This window comes from Columba livia, chromosome 2 (assembly GCF_036013475.1).
Source record: "Columba livia isolate bColLiv1 breed racing homer chromosome 2, bColLiv1.pat.W.v2, whole genome shotgun sequence".
Classification (NCBI taxonomy): domain Eukaryota; kingdom Metazoa; phylum Chordata; class Aves; order Columbiformes; family Columbidae; genus Columba; species Columba livia.
The window spans coordinates 63,876,620-63,890,430 of record NC_088603.1 but is presented as its reverse complement, the minus strand read 5'-3'; the positions used below and the strand labels follow the sequence as shown (position 1 = coordinate 63,890,430).

Sequence of the window (13,811 nt, the reverse complement as noted above, 5' to 3'; positions counted from 1 at the left end):
GCAGAATTTTGGGTTTCTTGATCATGATTCAGCTTAGATGGCACCTGGCCTGCTAGCGACAAATGGGATGCACCTGTCTCAAAAGGAGAAAAGGATCCTGGGGCAGGAGTCAGCAGGACTTATTGAGAGGGCTTTAAACTAGATTTGAAGGGGGGAGGAAACCAGGTATGGCAGAGGGTGACATGTCAGCATCTGAGGTTAGTGCTAACAAGGCCCTTGGGTCTGCCATCACAGTGGAATCAATGGTTCAGCTGAAGTGCATCTATACCAATGCATGCAGCATGTGCAACAAACAGGAGGAGGTGGTAGCCCTTGTAAGGCAGAAAAACTACAATTTAATTGCCATCTCAGAAACATGGTGGGATGACTCTCATAACTGGAGTGCTGCAATGGATGGCTATAAACCCTTCAGAAGGGATAGGTGAGGAAGGAGAGGAGGTGGGGTAGCCATGTATGTTAGGGAGGGTTTTGATCGTCTGGAATTTGATGAGGGTGATGATAGGGTTGAGTGTCTATGGGTGAGAACCAAGGGAAAGGGCAACAAGGCAGATATCCTGGTAGAGGTCTGTTACAGACCACCCAATCAGGATGAAGAGGCAGATGAAATATTTTGCAGGCAGCTGGGAGAAGTCTCTCAATCTCTAGCCCTTGTTCTTATAGGGGACTTCAACCTACCAGATGTCTGCTGGAAATACAATACAGCAGAGAGGAAAAAGTCCAGGAGGCTCCTGCAGTGCATGGAACACAACTTCCTGACACAGCTGGTCAGTGAGCCTACCAGGGAGGGAGCCCCACTGGATCTGTTGTTTGTCAATAGAGAAGGACTCATGGGCAACGTGTCGGTTTGAGGTTGCCTTGGGTATAGTGATCGTGAAATGATCAAGTTTACTGTCCTTGGAGAAGTCAGAAGGGTAGTCAGCAGAACTGCCACTTTGGACTTCTGAAGGGCAGACTTGACCTGTTCAGAGGGTTGGTTGGCAGAATCAATTGGGAGTCAGTCCTGAAGGGCAAAAGAGTCCAGGAAGGCTGGTCACTCTTCAAGAAGGTAACCTTAGGAGCAGGCTGTCCCCACGTGCTGGAAGGCAAACTCCACAAAGCTCCGCGGGACTTGCCTCCCTCTCTCACACTAGTGCCTGCCACTCCACTCAAGAAAATTTAAAAAAAGGACAGAAGTCAGGGGTCAGGTCTCATACTTCTTTTTTCCCCCCACGAAGCAGAGGCTGTCCCTCCAGGGACGGGCAGGCACTGGAAGCAGCCAGAACCGTATCAGAGTCAGTAAGTGCAACTGCAAGGAAGAAAGCATCCAGTCTGGCACACAAACACACATTTCATTAATGAGCTTTGTCTCATTTACTGTTAATGTTTAGTTTCCTTTAGGGCTATGGATTTAACAGCCTCTACTGCTACCATGTTGTTTGTTTCAGAGACACTTTAAGGCATTTCAGAACATACAGTAAAAAATACGGGTGGGAAATAAAAACTGATAAATGAAACTGCTTTTACATAATTACAGAAACCTAACCATAACTGTACTAATATCATACTTACTGCTGTGCTGTTGAGAACACACTGGTATAGCAGAAATGTAACATGGGTGAGTAAGCAACATAAAAAATGTTTTTAAAACCATCCTCAGATTCCACATGTTGTTTCCTGGCACTCCAACACTTACCTGTTGGCTCAGATAAAATTACAGAAGTGGCAGAGGGATACCCGTTTCATTATCACAGTCATTCATCAGGCAACAGGCAGCAGGCAACTTCATTCCCAGTCTCATGGCTCCAGCTCAAGGCCACCGTTATCCCACTCCACTGCCCCTCCAAAGGAAACAGTGGGCTCAGGTCTGTCCTTTTAAAGGACTGAAGGTAACTACCCCTGAACACCATCCCATTTTAATGGGACTCAGGGATGTGCCTGCTCCCAGCTTTGACTCAGCCTTGGCTTTCTACTACTCTGGTTTCCAGAGAATGGAAACTTAGCTGTGCAGGCTGCAGAAGAGCTTTGGGTCACACTACAGAGATCTTGAGTGGAGTAACCAGGGAGCAGGACAGGAGAGCGATAGAGAGCAGGGACTCACTTGTAGTGCACACACATGGTGCAGACAGCACATAAACCAAACCTGCGGCTTGGGAGTTCATTCAGAAACCTGAAGTCAGGCACTTCTGAGCCTAGCTTGTAAGGATCTACATCTGTTTTTCAAGCAGCCCTATGAATATGCAGCTGATGACTGTGAAGCTACGTAAGGTAGCTCTTTGAGACACCTGTTATCCCTGTGAATGGGTATGCGAATGCACAAAACTAATGGAAACAAAACTCATGCAGATGGCAACAGAGGACAGAAAGTAATGCCAGATGTACAAATAGCCTGCACACTGCTCTGCTACTTTGACCTGGTACCATTTTAAGTCAAAATACCAATCTGTGCAATTTTATACTAACTTATTTTAAGTGAAAGTGGATCATTATATTATGAATGGCCAGCAGTTCTGACAAAGAATGGCTCACAGTCAGACCACCTCTACTAGCTTTCATAAATGTAAATAGGATAGAAAAAGCAGCAGCTAATACAACACAATTCATCGGAAGGTTCAAGGAATCTCATAATGCACAATCATGACAGATCCTGCTTTTGAGGCAGTTTGCTTCTAAACCCAAACGTGTTTTCATTTAGATTTTGAAAATAAAGGGTCTGATTTCTATTATACCTTTCTATGCTATTTAATATAACTGCAGCTGTGTCTCTTGTTTCATTATTTTGCACTGAAATCTCCAGTGAAGCAAAGAATAACTTAAAAATTGTAGACTAGGATCTTTCTGTGATACAATTACTTTTTAATAATGGTCCACTTTTGAGAATGCCAAGTATAAACTAAGATATTAGTATAAACTAACATACTCCAGTGGATTCTGGAGATTCATGGAAAAAGATAATTAAGAAAATATTGCTCTGCCAGAATTGCAAATTATTTCTGTGAAATCCTCCGAGATCTGTATTCGGTCTCCTCAACATTCCTGCCTGCAACTGAGGCTGGTTGAGCTAAGGAAGGTACACAGGCAATAACTAGGTTATTGAGAAGGAAAGCACTGTCAAAATGCTGTTAAGTAGGTCATTATGTCCCTCATGTAGCTCTTGTGACAAAGTTCAAGGCAAGGACTAGAGCCTAAGATGCCAGGACCCTGCAGAGATCTCTGAAGTGATGGTAGCAAAGTGTACTGGAAGGAAAGATCAAATCTATCCTGTCTAAGCTACTGCCAACACCATGAAGGCCAGGACAGTGGTAACTGGCTTTTCTTTCTTTCTTCCAGGGAGATGCAATGAGAGTTTAAACAGGTATTAATTTGCACAGCTCACCACTGCACAAGCCACTATTGAGCCTACTCTTTATCTCACTCCTGATGCTTGTTAGCATTCTACAATAAAGAGTACCCTTAGCTTACAGTCATTATCGGTTAATTTACCCACACTTCCGGCAGTAAAAGAACAAACAGACACTGTCCTTTTTGCAAGGATATTAAAGCATAAATAATCAGAACTGATGCCAAGGAAGCAGAAAGTGGGTGGAAGAAAATCATGTCACCAACTCTCTTTGATCTTTAGATGGTGCTTGAAAAATCTTCTCAACCTTAAGGAGGCAAGAAAAGCCCAGGGAAATGTTGACTCCAGAGGCTTCAGGAAAGAATCAGGCTATTGTCATTATACATGACAAATCCTCATTAGACTTTGTTTTTTCACACTGATACATGGATATAGCGATGTGCGACCCCTATAATATTTTTTTTTTATAAGTAGCTCAATTAATCCAGTTCATTAAAACATACTGAAGTACAAGCCTTCAATCATACACTGGTCTTCTCTCACTTAAGCTGAAGGTAGATCCCTTCATTTGTGGAATAAATTAATTCTAGACAATCTTAAAAAAAAAAAAAAAAAAAAAAAAGGAAAAAAATCCAGCCTTTAGAATTGCAACAGATTGTTGCATAAGGCAACATGTTTGATACGAAAGAGAAAGAGAAAAGCATATTTCTGAGAAGCATGTGCATACACATGTGCAGCATTTGAACAGGTGTTATTTGTCACAGTCTAACCACAGACACTATCAGAGCTTACAGAGAAACACAACAGCTATTAAAAATGATTCACCACACTTATTAACATGACAAAGAATACAAACTGTGAATTAGTAATTAGAATGTATAAGATTTTATAAATAAATTATTTTTAAATGTTCTATAAGGACCCACTCTCAAAATCCCATACTTACATTAGTCCATCAGCTTCAGGACACTGCAGGATTCAGTAGGATTGTTTGTGTGAGTAAGAATTACTCATAAAGGCTAAAATCTGACAGGATTAGGCACTGAATGTAAAAATCTTTTCACAATTTTTTATTTTAAAGTTAGGAAAGAAATAAAATAAGAAGTTTTACTCTTGCTCTTTACTCTAGACCATAGTACAACTACAAAGAAATACAAGACCAAAGACCTAGGACTGAGATGTGCTCTCATTTATAGCAAGGTAGATCTGGACAGACTCCTTTGATTTACCTCAGCAGAGCCAAGAAGAACATTTCCCTGCCACCTAGCCTGGAATTGCTCCCATTGCAGAGCCCCTAACAGTGGTCTGCAGAGCTAACTCAACTCCTCCTGCAGCCAGAGGATGCCTTGACAGCTTGAGGCCTCATAAAACCACCAGGAGAGGCTGAACTCAGAATAAGGAGTTTAGGGAAATACTAAATTTAATACTAACCAGAGAAACAGTTTAGTGACATTTACATTGAAGAATATACACACAAAAGGGGAGATTTGCAATCTACAATTACCAAATGCTGCGACTCTCAAAAGCGTGGAGGATATGACACTTCTACTCTCTGTGGATAAAGAAAAGGTTGTGCATACAGTGCATTTCTAGGCCTCAAAGGACCCAACCTTTTGTTTCTAAATCAGTAGGTATAAAATGGAGCCTTATACCTGCTTCAAGACTACTCCAACTTGTCATGAAAAGACTTTAAATTTCTCTTCTCTCTGTCATACACAACCCTGATTAACTTCCCTTACCCATATATATTCCCAAAGGTTTTCACAGGTTTTAGAGTCATACACAGAAAAGTCCTTCCTGAAACAACTTTAATGACTTTACAGGCATATGATAACATTAAAAACTACAGCCCAAAGGCAAACCTGAATAAATGACCTTGAAAAACATGAGAGATGAGAACACAGCAGGAAAGCTATTCTAGATACAGAACTTATAGCAAACCTACTGTATCTGAACCAGAACTGGGATGACTGGAGTTGTTCCTGCCATCTTCTAGGCTGAAGAACAGAGACATCCCTAAGGCACTGAGGTACCATGACTTTCCCTTAATCAATGAATACAAGTTCAGCTGGATGATAAGCTGTAAAAGATACATAAAACTTAGCTGGGAACTAAGACTCAATATATTAACGTAAAAACTGCCACAGGAACTATTTCTAGGATTAAACATAACAGGGTCAAGATTTCACTGTGTGCTTCTGGATATTGAAAAGGTATCATATAAACAATATCATTCAAAGCACGTATACCCATACACATCAGTATAAATCAGAAACAAACCTCTTGCAGCTTCGCTGATTGCTTAGGTCTGGCAGGTAAGACTGGCTGTTATTCTGAGCATGGGGGTAAGCTCAGAACTAGGTCAATGTGTGTTATTGTAAACAAATTTAACAGCTCAGCTGAACAACAGTGTCTTCCAGCCTGAAAAGATGGCAAGAGATCCAGTAACAGTATCAAAGTGGTACAAGCCTGTCTGTGGAGACACACAGCAACTTTCTGCCATCAAAATATAACTGCAAATTCAACACAAGAAAAAAATAAAAAAAGACAAAAGGGAGCATGAAGTAAGGAAAGATGGTATCAATCTTGATGGTCTGTCATAACCTTCATTAACTTGAAGCACATTAGAGGGTGATCTCCAAAAGCAATAATTTCTGACGTCAGAAATTAAAAACTGAAATTCCATGTAGTAGGAAATACCTGCTTTTTGAAGTATCTCCTCAAGTCAATAACATTATCAAAGGCAGTTTGTGAGGAAAGATAAATCATTCTTGAGAGTCAAGTAAAAATTTCATCCTGGTAGGTCAGAATAAAGTAGAATCCTAACCCATACAGACTTTAGCCTTGGAATAATATTTGAAAAGCTCTAAACTAAAGAGACTTAGGTTTCACTCAGAGTTTTGTTGAATTAATTTATATTGTGATTGCAGACTCTCCACAGAGGCTCTGGTTTCCTGGTTTTACCAGCTGAAAAAAACTGTACTGATAATCTGAAGGAAAACATCTGTTTCTTCTGCTGCCCATCACAATCTGTTCAGCACAGAGTACCTAGGATTCTTGCACTTCACTCTGAGAAGTTCAAAAACCCTTATTTTCCCTCAAGCTCAGTCTATCCTTTATCCTATTATTTTGACCGTTCAATGACTTCCAGTGATGGCAATGCACTTTCTCTAGCAATTATTTCTATCTCATTTCCAACGCAGACATTCCTCTTTTTAAAAATATATTCTCATCCCTCCCCTGAATATTTTTTCCACGTGTTGAAAAATCCATCCATCCATCAGTGTGATAACCAACTTCAGACAGTGAGCTGAGCTCCTGGCTGACACTGCTTCGCTCCACCCATGCAAGTAACATAACCTCCACTCATTAACGGGAATTATATATTGTTTCCTTCATTAGTCTACCTCACTTGTGTGGTTAAACTAGTATATTCCTATTGTTGTTGATGCTGAATCTGGTGCTCTTATGTTGTTACTCACTCATTCAGTGTCACTTCAGCTGTAACCAAATTTTGAGTTTAACTGTGAATGAAGTAATTCCAGCTCAGGCCAGTAACAGCCCAGTAATCCCAAACCCACCTGAAACAGCAATGGTGTAAGGCACAGAAATCAGTGCTCAGGATCCACATGCTGCTGAGCTCCATGGCAAGGGAAGAACTGAGGGGGAGGAGGCAGTGAAAGGAAGAGGCTGTAAAATGATGCAAATTTTCACACTTTCAAAGTCACTATAGTAAGCAGATCTGCCTTAAGAGATACCTGTTTTCAGTTGAACAAGCAGCCAAGCAGTCAGTATTTTCCTTGATTCAAAGCTGGTATGATTTGACAAAGATTTAAAAGCAATAGCTTAGGTCCATCCAGTTCCAGTTAGAAAAAAAAATTAAAATTATTAGAAATTTAAAAGTGGGTGGAAATGAGCTTTCTATTCAGTATGCAGCTCTGTTTAACACCCTGGATAGACAAAATCTCAAAGTCTCAGAAATGAGCTGGACATTAACAAGTTAGTTGTGTTTTTCAGGGATACAAGGCTTGGCAAAAAAAAATTATTCTCACAGCTGTACCAAATTCCTGGAGGACAGTTTACCCTAAATTACTTTTCCTCCCCCTTTTTCCTTCATCTATCTACTCTCTCCTTAAACATTTTAAAGTTACTGATGTCTTGCAATTCAGACAGTGCAGTAAAAAGGCGTAAAATGAAGACACATGAAAGGAATTTGCTTCACAACCAACACATGATGCCTGCTTTACAGTACACCTGAGAAACCTCATTATCAGTTCATTCCAATAATATAGATTAGAAACAATTTAAAAAAATAATAATAAAAAAAACCACAGGATGGCAAGAGATATACACATTACAGAATGGCTCTTCTCAGAAAATAAACACATTCATAATTCCTCTCCAAAGTTCCCAGGGGACCATGCTTAAATTCCAGGTGTACCAAACAAAGCCAACATAGTGGTGGATTTGGCAGTATTAGGTTAACAGTGGGACTCCATGATCTTAAGGGTCCTTTCCAACCTAAATGATTCTATGATTCTATTAAGTGTTGGCATCCCTTTCCACCTGGGAGTGATGGAGTTCGGACAGAAAAGGGTATCACCAGCACACCCACAGCTGTTCCTGTGGGGCTCCTGTTCACTCAAGGGTGAGCAATGAGCATCCTGGCTCAAGACAACCCTGAACAGAGTCAGTGCTGGATCTTGCCTGTAATTCCCAGCCCAGTTGATATTAGTCTATTTATTCTCCTAATTGAGACAAATGGTTCAAACTCAATTATCAAAAAAAAAACCCCACACCATTGATATTCACAAAGTGCTTCCTGTGAGTACCACCTCAGTCTAAACACTTTGTTTCTTCAAGAAACACGAAGCTCTGAAAAATATAATAATCTCCATAATCACCAGCATGGGCAATTCTTCACCTTTTGAAACAACACTGAAGGGATATGTTTTTAATGCCTTGGTTTTGTCTCAGTTGCTTTAATATCCCTAAAATCCTGAGTAAAACATTTTTCCTTTCAAACGCTCATGTTTTTTCCCATTTCTCTAATATTGATTTACTTCCTGCCAGTTGTACAGTTGTACTGTAATTTAACATGCATTAGTTGAATCCCTTTCAACATACTTCACCAGTACTACCAAGAGAGCTCAGAAAACAGGACACTAGTTAACCAAGTAGCACAGAGGATGGAGAACAGTTATTTGTGTAGATATCCTGCAAAAATAGTGGCTTTATGTTTATTTTTACCAATAGCTGGCATCACAGTTAACAGTCTTAATTATCCTTATTTTTAATGTGGTTATTTATAATCCTGAAAGAAAATGAGAAAGAGATCATTTGGGACCTTTTCTACTCAGGAGTTGGAACATGTTAAAGTGACTCAATTAAATTATAGTAATTTAAACTCTTCCTTTAGTTTTCTGTAATTGGAAAAAATATCACAAACCTCTGGTTTGCTTTCATGTTTTAGATTTTATCATCAAATGGTTGTGAAATGGCAAATCTGTTGGTAAAACTTGAATGACTATCATAAATGTCAGTACATGTTATTATAAGAAGCTAGGAGAGTGTATACTTCTCATCTTTTTCTAGGGTGAAAAAACATAAAGAGCTTTTAAATATTTAATAAGAAGAATAATGCTCCAGAAATTGTTCTTCAGTGGAATACATGCAACTAAGGTTAGTGGAAGCTCTAGAAGTTTTAAAATGTAAAGCACTCATCCTAAAGCACATCAGGTTTTGGTAAAACATCACAGATGATTTCTGAGTTGGTAAGGGCAGAAGGACAACATTAAGAAAGCAAAGGGACTCTGGCCTCTCTCTCATCTTGAGTAACATGGGGAGCGTCCACCCATTCTGCTGGGAAGTCAGGGGAAAGCCACTATGACCAGCACCAGAGTCTTCAAAAACATCAATTTTTAATTCTGCTCACCATTTAACCACATTGCACAGAATCTTAATTCATTTGGTATCCTAGTCCTATTGAAAAAGAAAAAAGGGAGGAACAAGGAAAAGTTCTTCCACAGGTGAGACACTACACAAGAGGAACAGAAGCAACAGACTGATTTTTCATTTGGCTAAACTGACCCCTGAAATAGGATGTAGGTTCAGCTGTGATGCAGAACAAGAATACAAATTATAACACATCAGAAAAGCAGTACAAAGTAATTTGAAGTTGTCAGGTTTAATTAATAGGCCTTTAAAAATGCCTGACTGATGCAAATGAAGCATTAACGTCCACTGATCATAAAAGGTGTCATAATCAATCTGATGAAGACATTAAGCAGGGAAACATGCAAGTCATGTAACTCAAAACTGATGTCTTAAGCAAATAAGCTACTCAATGCAATGTAAGGCCCACCAAATATTTAGAGGTACCTGGCCAGAGCTGATATGGCTTCTTCATTTTTTTAGTAGAGCTAACAAAAATTTGAAAAAGAACAATCTTTATCCTTTACATACATGTGACAATGTTTTTGAACTCTCTACTGAGACCCATCTGTATCACAGATTTAAAACTCTGGTCCCTCACTGTCTATGTCATTTTTAAAATAGGAGAAAGGCTCCTTAACCACTTAGACCTGTAGAAAATATTTAAGAGTTTTCACTACCTCCAGTTTTCTGTTTCCTGAGCATTTTTTTTTAATCACCCGTTCAGTCTTAAAATGCTGCCTCTCTGTTTCTGCCCTGCAAACAATCTGAGCACACAGTGATCATATCCAGTTCAGTCTTTCTCCCAGTTGCTCAAAATAAACAATCACATAGATGTCTACATGCAAGTTCACAAGCTAAATGCTATTCTGAGTATTCAGAAGACAATACTCTGGAATAACTCACCATTGAGTTACTCTTGTCCTGTGCCAATAGTGCCCATGCACAATGTTAGCACAGGTTAGCTACAGCACTGCCAGTTCCCACAAGCTTTTCTGGCTCTAGCTTCTCCAGTTAGACAGGTCTCATGCTACAGAAGTAGGAGGGTTTCCACAGTGTATAAAAATCCATTCAGCATCGGCTTGATTTCTGATCCTGTCTGATTGCAGATAGTACTAGGTTCAGGGCAAGGCACAATCTAATTATCTGGAAGCAATTTCTTAGACTGAAATTGTAGTCAGGCATTTAAAAGGATTTCTCCTAGAATCAAATACAAGAGCAACAAAGAAAAGGGAAAGATGAGAAGCATCCAAAGACCACCACAATCCTGTCTAAGCATCCTGTTCAGCAAAGAAGCTCAACTTCAACTCTCGTCTTATCTCTTTTATCAACAGGGAGGTGCTAAAAAAATAACTCATACATTTTAGGGCTTCAAAACCAAGGCCACATAAACAAACCAGAGCTTTATTAATGGGGACACCACTGATAGATCCAGGCACCACAAGAATGATTCATACACAGGTCTATGTCACATTTAAAAGCTGAACCAAAACATTCCTTTGTGTGCTGTTTTGAAACGATTCCGTAATTAAGCCAAAAGAGATGACAAACATTTACTGACAGTTAATGCAGTGCTCCCACAATGTATTATTAGGCACAAGACCAGAGGCATAAGGCCAAGTGCTGTTAATCTCCTAGTGAGTGCAGTAGTCTGTCAGATAAGTACTGCCTGAAAGTATCTGGTGATATTGCTACTATTTTTTAAAAGGCGTAAGCCTTCAGTTTTCACAGAAACTAATACACTGATTAACCCACCAAAATAAAAGTGTCATAAAAAAAAATTGAGACAATTCACCTAGTTTTAAATCCCATTTCCCCACATAAAGATTGATGTATTAAAAAGGACTACTTTCTTTTGCCTTATCTCATGTTTTACTTTAGCAGTGTCAAATCTGATCTTTTGTGCTTGGCTAGAAACCTTTCCAAAACCAGTGGGATTGTTCATCAGCTTTTACCCAAAGGAAAGAAGTGCTGAATATTCAATCACAGTTTTCCTTCCAAACGCTCTGCATGTTTGTTTTAGGGAAGCCTTAAGAAAAGCAAATAAATGAGGCTGGAAATCCTCTGAGCAATGCCGTCTTCTTTCTCCGAAGGTCAGCCTTAAGTCATTTCAGAAAGATGGAAATAGCCAAGAGTGGATAAGAAGACTCTAAAGGCACCTTTCTTTCTGAAATAACTTTGATGCTGCAGGCTGTACCAGAAACATGCTCTCAGGCAGAGGTTTTGTTACTTTTATAAACCGAGCCAATTTCCCCCAGGGAGAAAGATGTGATAAAAAGTTCCTGCAAAAGCAACTCCGGCACAAGCACTGCACAGAAAGGAGAGCTCTCCTCTTCTGAAAGACTCCCCTAGAAGTTATCAGGGTCGTCAAGGGTCTTAGGGACAAGAATCTTCTTAGTCGGGACAAATCTTAACCCCTGTTTTCAGGGCCAGTGCTGAAGCCAGGATGTTAAAACCATATGGTGTGGTTCTGAATCAAGACAGACCCTTCATATTCTTTCACGATTTATGGTCTGATCTTACTGAGAATATGCACTCAAATTGTTAGTAATGCATTTAGCAAACATTAACTATGACTGACACACATATTCAGAACAAATTTTGCTTAGGATCCAAACAAATTCATAATCATGTCAGCTATAAATACTATCTAGCAGGTTTGGCGACCCGACTAAAGACTTAATTTTGTGTAAACCTTGGAAAAGACCCGAGAACGCAGCATGAGCTTTGTGGAAACAAAAACTACAGCATGGTGTGGCACACCATCGTCATTACAGTGACAGCTCAATGCACCCCGTTTCTGTGACAGAAACGAAATGCCACCCCAAAAAAAACAAGCGAGCAGGCAAAAAAGTACTCTCAGGCAGTTCAGGTAGGCGCAGACGCTGCGCCCCCTCTACCGCTCCGAGCGCCGCCGACCCCCGCTGCCAGCGCCAGCCCCGTTACCTGCTGCTGCCGGTCGGGAGGTGCGGGAGGGCGGCCGGCCAGGGTGTCCGGGCAGGGGCGGCTCGGCAGCGGCCACCGCGCAGCCCAGGGACGACTCCCGCCCGCGGGCAGCGCCGCCGGGGCCAGGGGAAGGCGGGCAGCGGGGTCCCGCCGTTCCTCGCCCCGGCAGGAGGGAAAGCGATAGACGGGACGGGGTGGCAGCGCTTCGCCCCGGCTCTCGCTGCGCCCCTCTGCCCGCGCACGGCTCGGGGCGGGGAGGGGACGCGGGAAGTTGGCGGGCGCTGCCGCCTGCAAGCGGCAAAGTTGCAGCCACCCAGAGCCGGGCGGGCGGCACAGGCGCAACCCCTTCGCCCACCCACCCGCGGCCTTTTCTCACCTCAGGCACTGCCTCCTCCCCGCAGGGACCGGCTGCTCCCCGCTCCATCGCGGCGCTACCCGCTCCTGCCTCCCCAACTCGACCCGGCTCGCTCCAGATCGGCGCGGCCCCGCTGCAGCACCCAGTGCCGACCGCGGAGCGCCCCCTGCCGCCGGGGCCAGGGGGCTGAGGGCGGCCCAGCCCGCCGCGATGCCGGTGCCGCCCGGAGGCGAGCTCCCTGCTCGTCGGGCTAGGAGAGCGCTGGCGGGTGCAGGGGCAGTGCTGACCCCAACACGCCCCGCTGCGGGGATGCAGCAGGGTATCGTGCTCGTCGGGGTACGCTCCGCTGCTCAGCAGCGAGGAGGTAACGACGTTAATATCGTTGTTAACATATTTACATCCCACCTCCCCCTCCTCGGGGCAACGCGCACCCTGGCGTCTCGGGACTAGGAGGTCCCACGCGCAAGCAGCTGTCACGAGTTGCCCAAAAACTAAGCCCGAGCCTTAATTTAACGCCTTTCATAAAGTGAACGCACTCTCTCAGTCGATGTCGTGTCGCGCTGTCTCAGGTAAGTACCCGTTCAGACTCCTTTCGTTGGCTCAGTGCAGCAGAAGCAGCCTGACTGCAGCAGGTTAGTACTGCCACAGAGCCCACGCTGCGTGTGATATGTTCCTTATGGCTGGGGAGAGCTGTTTGCCGAGTTTCTGCCTAACTGCAGGTGCAGCTGCTGCCTGACCGCATCCAGGGGGCCCGACTGGGAAGAGCATTTTAAAGTAGCGCCCAGCAACCCCAGCTATGCCGCTGCCTTTGCGAGGTGGGGATGTTGCATGGACCCTGTTCCAGTGGGGTTTGTGTGTGCTGGGACCTGCCGGGATCCCTTGGTAGGCAAAGCGAGACATTAACGGATGTTCAGGCACAGCCATTTCCCTGCCTGATGTCACCCATCTGGGAGCAGGGTCTTGGGAAAATCTGAAGCCTTTTGATTCTAGTGTGTGTTCAGGGTCTGCCCGCATGTACACCACTGGAGGATGCCGCTCTACCACGCAAACAGAAAGCGTCACACTCGTAACTTTTATGGTTTTAACCCCCCCTGCCTGCTGCCGTGCCCCCCATAATACATCAAGCTGCAACTTATTTGCAAGGATTGAAATACATTTCCTGAAATTCCTCCTTTATTTCTTGCCACTTTCTTAAAAATCTGGCTCCAGATTTTTGTTAGCCTTTATATATTTTCATTTATTTACCATGTATTCTGTCAT

The 13,811-nt window shown here is 42.6% G+C and overlaps 1 protein-coding gene across 1 annotated transcript in view; it reads right to left on the bottom strand.

Moving 5' to 3' along the window:
• Positions 1-12,921, bottom strand: part of KCNG2 (potassium voltage-gated channel modifier subfamily G member 2) — a 61,767-nt gene extending 48,846 nt beyond the window's left edge. Inside the window, 1 exon segment of the mRNA XM_065052275.1 lies at positions 12,573-12,921. The gene's annotated coding sequence lies outside the window, so the exon portion shown is untranslated.
• Positions 12,922-13,811: the final 890 nt, after the last annotated feature.